We start from the raw sequence: 10,634 nt of genomic DNA, 5'->3' as shown, positions 1-10,634 counted from the left end.
AATGACAAATTCCCCTAACTGTCCTGTTTGTAATCATAATTTAAAAAAAAAAAAAAATTATCCTCCCACATCGACGGCTTGGTTTGGTATTCCCTCTTTCCATTTCATATTATTGCTTTCGGACCAACCCATCAACTTTTTCTCTTTTTTTTTTTTTTTTTTTTTCTTGTTAGCAATGTGTTACTGAGCTTTTTATATTTTAATGTGTATTTATGTTTAAGTGGGTGTTTTAACTCATAATCCTTTTCTATTTTGTTTCAGCTCTACGCATTGCAAATATCATTAATTCCATTTCACCTTTGTTTTAGCCACTGTGATTTTAAGCATGTATTTATACATATATTTTATTTATGTATTGATTTACCTTTGTTTTAGCTAACTAATAAATGAATTTTAATTACAATTTAATGAACCGTGGTTGCATCATGCACCATAACCCCTCGTGCCACCACTCGTCATGACTTGTGCCATGTTCGGAGAGGCCACGGGGACGGGGGGGGGGGGGGGGGGGGGGGGGGGGGAGAGAGCAAACTGATATGGTAAAGTTTCCATCCGCGAGCTAGTTCTATCTCCCCCCCCCCCACCCCACCCTTATTTATTTATTTATATTATTTTTATTATATTATTATTTATTTATTTATTTATTTTAAATAAGTTAAATAAAGTTTATGAAGGTTGTTGTTGTTTGGTTTAGGTGTTGTTTTGTGGTTTCTGTTTGTTTTTGTTTGGGTCTTTTAATTAATTTATTTATTTACTTTTTGTTGGTGTTTATTTGTTTCTAGTGTTGTTGTTAGTATTATTATTTGAGTAGTTTTTTTGTTTGTTCTTCTTGTTTTTGTTTGTTGGTGGGGGTTGGGGGTATTTTTAAATTTAAATCTAATTAATGATTAATCTTGATTGTTTTAATTAACTAAGTAACTAATTTTTTTTTTTTTTAATTTTTATTCTTCTTATTATTTTTTAAACAGTGATAATCGAATAGTAATAAGATTGGTTTAAGATTAAAATCTATATTTTTTGTTTGATCTTGACCGTGGTCCACTGAATGCTACTGAATGACGGGAGCTGCTTCGGGTGGGGATGGAGGACTAAAGACGGGCTAACTGGGCTGATAGGCGTACGGCTGTTTGGAAAAATATAAATTAGTTTAGGCCTACCCCAGTTCCATTCCTCCCCTCCCTTATCTTCTTGGTGGACCCTCCTGCCTTGAGGCGAGTGGGGGTCGATGCGCTGGGATCGATTTTTATTATTTATTTTGTTTACTTTTTATTTATTTCTATTTTTTAAATTATTATTATTGTAATTTTTTATTGTTTTATTTTTTATTGTGGGGTTTGGTTTTTTGGTGTGTTTTTTTTTGGTGTGTTTCTCTTTTATTATTGTTGTTATTATTATTATTATTATTATTATTTTAAAATAAACGATCGATTATTGCCGTGGTCCGTTGCCTGCCGCGGGGCGGGGCGGTGTGACTGCTTGGGGATGGGGATGGGGGACTGGAGATGGGTTAAATGGGCCGGTATGCGTAAGCGTAGGGTGTTTTGACAAGTTAGGATTAGTGATAGGTTTCCCCAGCTGCATCCCTCCCCTCTCCTTACCACTGGCGTGGAACCGCCTGTAAGGGGGCGGGTGGGGGTCCATGCGCTGAGATCAAATACATATTTATGTAATCTAGTTGAGTATGAATTTTTTTTTTTTTTTTTTTTTTTTTTTTTTTTGCTTCTGTGAGCTGTTATTGAGGTTTGTTGGATAACACTTAGAATTGGCTTCGAATCTTTATTGGTTATCCAAGTTTCTATTTTGTATTTGGACACCCACACAAAATGGCACAATATACCTTTAATCTTTTCGGCTTGCCCATCTAAGTTATTAACAACTATTGTTTGGTCTTTTTTTTTTTTCTTTCTTTTTTGTGTGTGTTTTGTTTTGTTTTGTTTTGACTTTTGTTATTTTTTTTTTATTATATATATATATACTGACACACAATGAAAACGCAAAACAGATATTTTTCAATATTTTGTTGTGATTAATAAAAAATATATTAATTGGACTTAAAATAACAATTTATGAGAGGAAGCCATTGATTGGTACTTTTGTCTGGGTTTTAATCCTGGTTTTGTTCTCGTTACACATACAATAGCAGAAACACAAAATGGTGTGAAATGCGTTCACTACATGCTCAATCATGGACACATAAAAGTCACGTAACGGTGTCATATTCCTCGTCACATTAAGAATGCCACGACTCGGAGTTCTAAGAACAAAGGGAACGAGCGTTGGGCATGGTTCGAGGGGGGACTTCGCAAAGCCAAGTTGCTAGGACCTTCAGAGTCCATCCATCAACTATTGGACGACTTGTTGAACATCATCAACAGGAGTGTCCGTGATCGACCTCGACCTGGTCAACGTCCCGTTACGACCCCACGCCAAGATCGGCAGATTCGACGACACCACCTCCGTGACCGGTCAGAATTGCGACGATGACAGCAAGCAACACCATAGGACGTCATGGAAGGCCTATGATATCCATCCGATGACGGTCATCCGTCGACTCAGAACGGCTGGACTCGGATGCAGACGCCCGTACAACGGTAACATCATGACACCACGACATCGTGCTGCGAGACTACAGTTTGCTCTCCAGAATGGTAATCATCCACCAGCCTTTTACCGGAGCATTGTTTTCTCAGATGAGTCCAGTTCCTCTGTCTCCTTTGCCGATGGAAGAGCACGTGTGTACAGGAGACTCCATGAACGGTACGCTGACGAATGTGTCAGGGAACGTGATCGGTTTGGCGGCGTGTGTCTGATGGTATGGGGGTCAATCAACTGTGATTTCAGGAGTGATCTCATCATTGTCCACGATAACCTTACAGCCCAGCGTTATGTTGACGTTATTCTAAGACCAATTCTCCAGCCACTTTTGCGTGTTACCGAAGACCAGGAGGTTCCGTTCTGTTTCAACAAGACAATGCCCGTCCACATACTGCAAGAATTACCCAGGCATTCCTGCAACAAGCCGGTATTACCGTTATGAACTTGCCCGCCGTTTCACCGGATTTGAACCCAATTGAACACATGTGGGATGAGTTAGGACGTCGTGTACGTCACCGCCAGCCACCACCACGTAACGTCGCTGAGCTTGCATAGGCGTTGCAGGAGGAGTGGAGGAACATTCCTGTGGCTTATTTGAGATGTGTGTGCCAATCCGTTCTCCGTTGTCTTCACGCATGTTCACGGGCCAATGGTGGACACACCAGATACTGACCTTGATATAGGGTGGGGGTGGGGGGTGAACTTTTCGATTACGAATGCAACTCGATTACTGATGATAAATGGCCATGTTTCCATGTGAATGTATCTCATGAATACCAGTCATTAATGGCATATTACATTATCCATCAATTCATTAATAGTTTGTCGTTATTTTCAATGAAAAGTAGTTTTTTGCGTTTTCATTGTGTTTCAGCGACAAAATGTGTGTGTGTATATATATATACATTTTGTTATCTATCAATTAGCCAATGCTAAACGAAATTTAAAGCCATAGCTCAACACCCACCCACCCCTGTCATGGACAGAACTCTGGCGAAGTCAGAGGTTATGCCCACGACAGGCGTACTTGAACAGTTCTCTGAAGCATGCCAAAAATTACCCACACCCACAATCAATCGGCTCATAAATAAATAAATTGTAGTAAATAGACCTCTTTCACATTCCCATTGCGCATGTGCGCGAAGAGTACCGTCCCTTGCCGAATTGGACGGTATCGAGGCTATATATACATGACTGTCGATCTGTTGTCATGAGCGTCGTGAGTAGCTTCGTAGGAGCTGTGAATCTCTGGCGACTAACGTACATATTTCGTATAAGATGTTAAAATGGTTGCGAATAACGGTCTACTAAAGTTTACATCGGAATGGTTTAAGACCAAAAGCAGTGAAACATTAACTTAGACGAAGTCTCTGGAGCCGCCTGTCAAGGGTATTTTAACAACGCAAAATTAAAAGATTCATACAATAAAATTAACTTTAAGTGGAATATGTTTGCTACTTTTAACAATTAGAATTATAGTTAAATATTCACGCGGATTTCCAGTGATGTTTAATACTCCACATGTATCAGTATTTAAAATTTAATAAAATATGCCTTCCCTTCCCCCTAAAAAACCCAACAAAATCCCTAACTCACATAGGACAACGACCCCAGTATTCGACCACTTAAGAAAGAAAGGATTATAACATGTTCGTTTTATTGGCATTTGCTAATATTTGTTTTTCTTCGTGCATGCTTACTGGCAATGTTATTCATGAAATAGACCCAAGTTTTGTGTATGCAGTATATGCCGCCTAGAGTAGGTTTGAGTGCCGCAATGAACAGTATACAGTATTCGACCAGATGACCCAGTATTCGACCGCTTTCTAATTATCTAATAAAACTAAATTTTGAAGTTTATTTTATAGTAAATGCAACATATATCAAACACCTAAATCCAAATAGTGTTGATTTTAACAACTGTAACCCATATTCATGCATTTACGCACGCACGCACGCACATGCTTGTATACATATTCACACACGCACACATACTTTCTGATGAACAGTCTCTTTGGTCCTATCTCAGTTTACAGATAATGATATTAGACTGAAAAGAAAAGAAAATATATAATTGTGTAAGTCCTGACAAACAGCACCAAAAGACATATAAAAGTAATACATTTGTGGTTCTTGGGCGTTTATTTTGGGAATGTATCTTCAAGCTTTTCTATTGGTCGAATACTGCGGCAACCCTCTCTATCATATGTTATGATTTGATCACGTGGTCACGTGATCGAAATTATAATTTCAGTTTCAATTTCAATTTATTTCAAATTACCAAATAATCTGGTGTCAGCAAACATATAAAAAAATTAAAAAAAACCATACAACGTCTATAACAATATTAATGATTAATGTACATGCCAGACGGAGGTCACATTGCATTGCCAGCTCTGTTTGACCATAAATAAAAGCATTAAAGACATTTTCAAAGATTTCAAATGGATTAAATGTATTGCAAATGTTTATGGAATGTTGGATGGTGTAATAGCATGCAATAACAATGGCAGACGTTCATATTAAATCACTATAGCTGATGAATATATACTTAAGTATTTTCTAAATACTTTGAGAAAATCTATATACTATTCGGTTTAAACGAGTATGGTAGTTAATTAAATGGTCGAATACTGGGGTCACTGCCCAAGACTTTTATCACAACGCTATTTTCCCCTTATCGTTTCATTAAAAAAAGACAGTCGTACAACTACTAATCAATGTTACATGTTTATCCACAAATTATTTATGTATTTATTTACTATATTATTTACTTATTTATTTATCTTATTTTATTTATCTTATTTTATTTATTATTTTATTTTATTTTATTTTCACTATAATTTATATCAGATACATACAACTTCACTTGAAATAATGTCTGATATTTACGAAGTTTTAAGACATATATAAGCCGTCACACGCGAAAACCTACAACTTGGCATGACATCAGAAACCTAGTAAACGCGGCTCAAAGTTTGACGTTACATGTAAACGCGGAAGTAAAAGTTGACATGCTGTTTGTGTTGTTTGTTTTGAAGAATTTAGAAGATGACATCTTCTTCTTGTCATGAAGATCATTTTGAAGTAAACATATATCTGTATGTACAATAGTGTTTGGTTACTATTTTGTATTTTGTACCAGAGAACATTGGTCGAGATCGTCAGCGATACCATCAGTACTTTGATACATAATTACAAGCATAGGGAGAAGTCCTATATAATATCGATATGGTATGCAAGTATCACACGTTTTTATAACTTTATGTTATGTATAATCATTATACATAACATAAAGTTCAGCAACCTTTCCAGAAGTTATATACAATATTCATAAGTTAGACCAAACATCAAATTAGGATCGTATCGGGTTGCATGGGTCTACCACTCGGTTTGGCCTACCTGTTCTGTGAACTAGGCTACAGTCAACACCACTATTTCTACTCCTATTTCTATTTATAATCTAAATACTGAAAACAATATATATATATCTGTAACAATACTACATTTTTAGTTATTTATTTTACCATCGTTTGCAAACAAAAATTTACTATCGTCTGCACACACATTGCGGTACGGTAACAGAAACGTTTCATTTATTACCTTTATACTACGTCATGATTACATTGCATAAGCTGGTCTAGAGATTAACATGCGGAGGTATAGTAGATCAATTCTCGAAAGGTTGTTTCTCCCTAACCAATTTTATTATTATTATTGCTGTGTGTGTATGTGCGTGCGTGCGTGTGTGTGATAATAATTAAATTAGTATAATATCTGTTCACTTTACTCAGTTCACATCATTTGTATAGGAGTTGGTTTTCTTTCCTTACAGATGTATATTTTAATTTTACAAAAGCCTGAAGTAGGCCTACTCTTTGAGGCACATTTTGGAATTCAAAATAGAAGACACTAATTGCACTATATTGCACCCCACCCCACTTTATTCAGATTCCTGTATCCACTATGGAGTAATTTCACATTTTGTTGGTGTCGTACTGTCGAACGATATCGTTTCATTCTTCGGTTGGTAGTGGGCATGTTATAACCTGGTACTTGGGGCGGACAAAGGGTCGAATGGTTTTATATTTAGTTTTGTTTCTGTTGTGACAAGTGTTCTCCCTGCTCCATTTAAGCGGGGCGGCCGGCCCGCTATTGCATTTTGCCGCCCCGCTTTCGTGTTTTGCCGCTCCCTTTATTTTTCTCCATCCCTCTTTATTTTCCCACATCCTACTATATTTTACAGAACCCAGCTCCGCTATTATTAGTAACTTTTCATTTTGGGGGTATCGCGGCTTATAAATATAACGGAAGTGGTAGTGTTCATCTGTGACGCCAAATTACTGTATATATAGGGGAGCTCGGGGCTGGTTGTCACACTTTTTATGTTGTTACATTTTTTCAATTTATAAAATCTTATTGTAAACTGATTTTCTTGTAAAGTTGAACTCGTTTATATCAGCCATATAGTGTAAAGGTAAATTTCGCCCAGCTTCATTTAAATAGAGGATTCGGGCTATTGAAAATATTACAATTATTGAGACAACCTACCCCTTTACGGGGTTGGTTGTCACAGGTCTTGAGGTCGGTTGTCACTATATGTTATGGGGAGACCGGGGTTGGTTGTCACATGGGTTGGTTGTCACAATGGCCATATCTCTTCTATTAAATAGCGTAAGCGTACTGGACTAAGACAGGTATGTGGCTTCAAATATTTGTATTCCGCCATATTTAAATTACAAAGAATTCACGGCATTTTTCAGAGATTTTAAAAGTTGACATTTTTTTCGCTCTGTATATATTTTTTTATTATGAATGTCATTATATTCTAGTTTTTACCAATTGTACGTTTTGTTTGAGATCAGTACAGTGTTAAACAGATATGAATGTCTGCTTCTTATGGTGTAAACTTATAAGCAATAGACTAGTACACTGGTCTGACGGACAATACTTATTGTGAATGGGTCGTGAGGGGGCAGATTGTCACACGGTGTCGGGGGTTGGTTGTCACATACAATAACACGTGACAACCAACCCCGGTAACGCAAAAGCATGGTGAATTGCAATTTACATACCTGCATGCATGCAATACATACGTACGTACATACATACATTCATTCATTCTTACATACATACATACATACATAGATACCATGGATGGTATATCGGTTGCTGTGGTATGTACTATCCTGTCTATGGGATGGTGCATATGAAAGATCCCTTGCTACTAATGGAAACATGCACCGGGTTTCCTCTCAGAATTACCAAATCTTTGACATCGAATAGCCGATAATTCAATGTGATCTAGTGGTGTCGCTAAACAAATCAAAGTTTAAAAGTTTACATACATACATACATACATATATTTATACATACATAACATACATACATAACATACACATACATAACATACACATACATACATACATACATACATACATACATACATACATTTATACATACATAACATATATACATATATACATAATACATAACATACATACATACATACATATGGGGCCAAAAGGAATTTTGTATACACGTCTGTAGGCTCCATGTTTATCATTGAGTTATGATATCAAATCACAAGAACTTCAACGTATTGTGTTTTACTGTATTTTCATACATTATATATATTTACGAAGTTTTAAAACTATTTATTTATTTATTAGGACCCATTTCTTTCTTTTTTTCATTCACCGTTTTAATTATTTCGGCTTAAATTCACACTTGGCCTGTTTACTTTTGTTGATTGTCCGTCGTCCGAGGCATGTCATGGTACTTAATATGTTTGCTTCAAACATTCAAACGAAGTACCTCATGAGTTTATAATAAAGAGACCATCCTGAGTTTGTAGCTATATTATCTAGCTGTCGGCTAGTCTAATCTGTTGTAAATAAAACTTACCTCTTTCTTAGGTTAAATAATCTTGCTTCGAATTTAAATAACTGTATATATGCAATACAGTTACATTTCTGACCATTCTTAGGTCGGTAGCAACCGAGAAGTCGGAGGGGGGGGGGGGGGGGGGGACTATAGCCCCACTTTTATAAACCTGGTTAAAATATGGCTTTTGCCCCCCCCCCCCCCCCCCCACACACACACACACACACCAACTAGACTGTGTCCTTCCACTACAGATTGTGCCCTCTCCCTTTCCCCAACTCCAAATATTGTTCCTACGGGCCTGATTCTAATGTGTTATATACCATAGCTAAAATTTCATATGTATCATTTAATTTTATTCCAAATACCGAACAAAATTTTAAATAACTTGGTGAAAAGAAATCCCGACAAGAATCCTGAATGTATTTATCTGTATAATGCTTTATAAATTTAAATCATGTTAAATACAATAAATATCCGCGCGCAACATTAATATTATTTCAGCCCATGTCCGATATTTATTGCGTACGAATTCGAACCGATGGTTTGTCGGGTGCTAACAACCAAATATTTTTTTATTTCGTGATAAGCAATAATTCACAAATGTCTCCAATAAGTCTTGTTGGATGTCGACAGAATTTTCGGGTTCCCTGCTGATAGAATAATTAATCATGGAGATATTCATATTCCTAGATTGCGTGGCCTCTCATTGTCTGTGCCCCCAAACTTGTCCACATGTCTATTTTTGCGAGATCTCGCTGAGTTCGCGGTTTGCGCCCTCGAGTTACCCCGCAACGGGCACATGCGCAGTGGAATGTGAAAGAGGTCTATTCCATAGTATGAAAAAAAGCGTTCTCTGTGGGACGGACTATAAGTAGCAAGTCACTGTAGCACTGGTAACCATAAATTGTTTTATTTAGTAATTGCTTTTATCAATTTTTGTCAGCATTAGACATCACCCAGTAACGCTAGTCCATAAACCACCCCAAAAAATATTGCTGTGACGGTACATGCCCTTAATTTTGTTTTCGCCTGTGGCGATATTAATTGTTTTAGAGGCCGTGTGCAGTTCCAAATTGCACTTAAGCCCAGATGGGCAACTTGTTACGTAATACCTTTGCGCGACGGTCGTCTAATACACACCCAGAGCAGGTGTGGAGGCCATGTGGCTAGTAGTTACGTAATATCTCCGGTAGTGCTGTTTATGGCCAGGGGATTGCTCGCGGAATGGCGACAGCCAGTCTGACGATCAGAGAAAAATATACCGACTCTGGTCGTGGTGGAAACTCACATGATAAGATTCGGTGCCGCGATGTACCCCCAGGCGATATTCGATTTATAATAAATAGCTAGTGTTTTAGAGTTATCGAGAGAAGCAAAAAGGACGGCTCCCAGGGAACGTTAGTCCGTTTGGACTTTGGTAAATATATTATTTCTGCTCTGTTGTATAACCTTGATGTGATTGATGTGACTTTAAATATTTTAATACTGTATTATACCAATATTCTTTAGACAGTGTCTTCGGTCATCTGACGAAGTAAATCGTAGTCTTACTGTTCTATATTTATACGAGTATTTGGTAATATAAAGCTTAGCCAGTCATCCTAGAAGACCTAGGTAAACTGTAGGTTATTGTCTTTATTGTGATAGGTACCAGTATTAATTCTGTGTTACAAGGTTACTGAATGAGTAGTTAAGGGTTAATTAAAAATTAACCAGTTAGGAATAGTGTTGTAATTCCTTCATTAATTAAGTTCTCCTGACAGCGTTTCTCAATTATAACACGTTATTGAACGAGTAGTAAGGGTTAATTAAAAATTAACCAGTTAGGAATAGTGTTGTAATTCATTTATTAATTAAGTTCCCCTAGAAGCGTTTCTCAATTATCACACGTGTGGGTGTTGTGTCACGGTGAAGTGATTAGCATATTGTGTAAACTAGACACCTAGAGATTAACTAATTAAGTGATCAGTTCTGGGTTGTTATTATTGTTGTTATTAATTAACTACTGCGGCAGTACATTTGTCAGCGTAGGTTAATACAGATTCCAAAGTGTATTGTGTTTTTGTTGTGTTTTTGTTGTGTTTTCTAGTGAACTAAACGTGCTATAATAATATATACTTTATATAAGATCGTATCTCTGATCATACCTA

The sequence above is a fragment of the Gigantopelta aegis genome, chromosome 4 (assembly GCF_016097555.1).
Source record: "Gigantopelta aegis isolate Gae_Host chromosome 4, Gae_host_genome, whole genome shotgun sequence".
In the NCBI taxonomy this organism is placed as follows: Eukaryota; Metazoa; Mollusca; class Gastropoda; order Neomphalida; family Peltospiridae; genus Gigantopelta; species Gigantopelta aegis.
The sequence above is the reverse complement of the archived record's forward strand: the minus strand, read 5'-3'. Positions refer to the sequence as shown.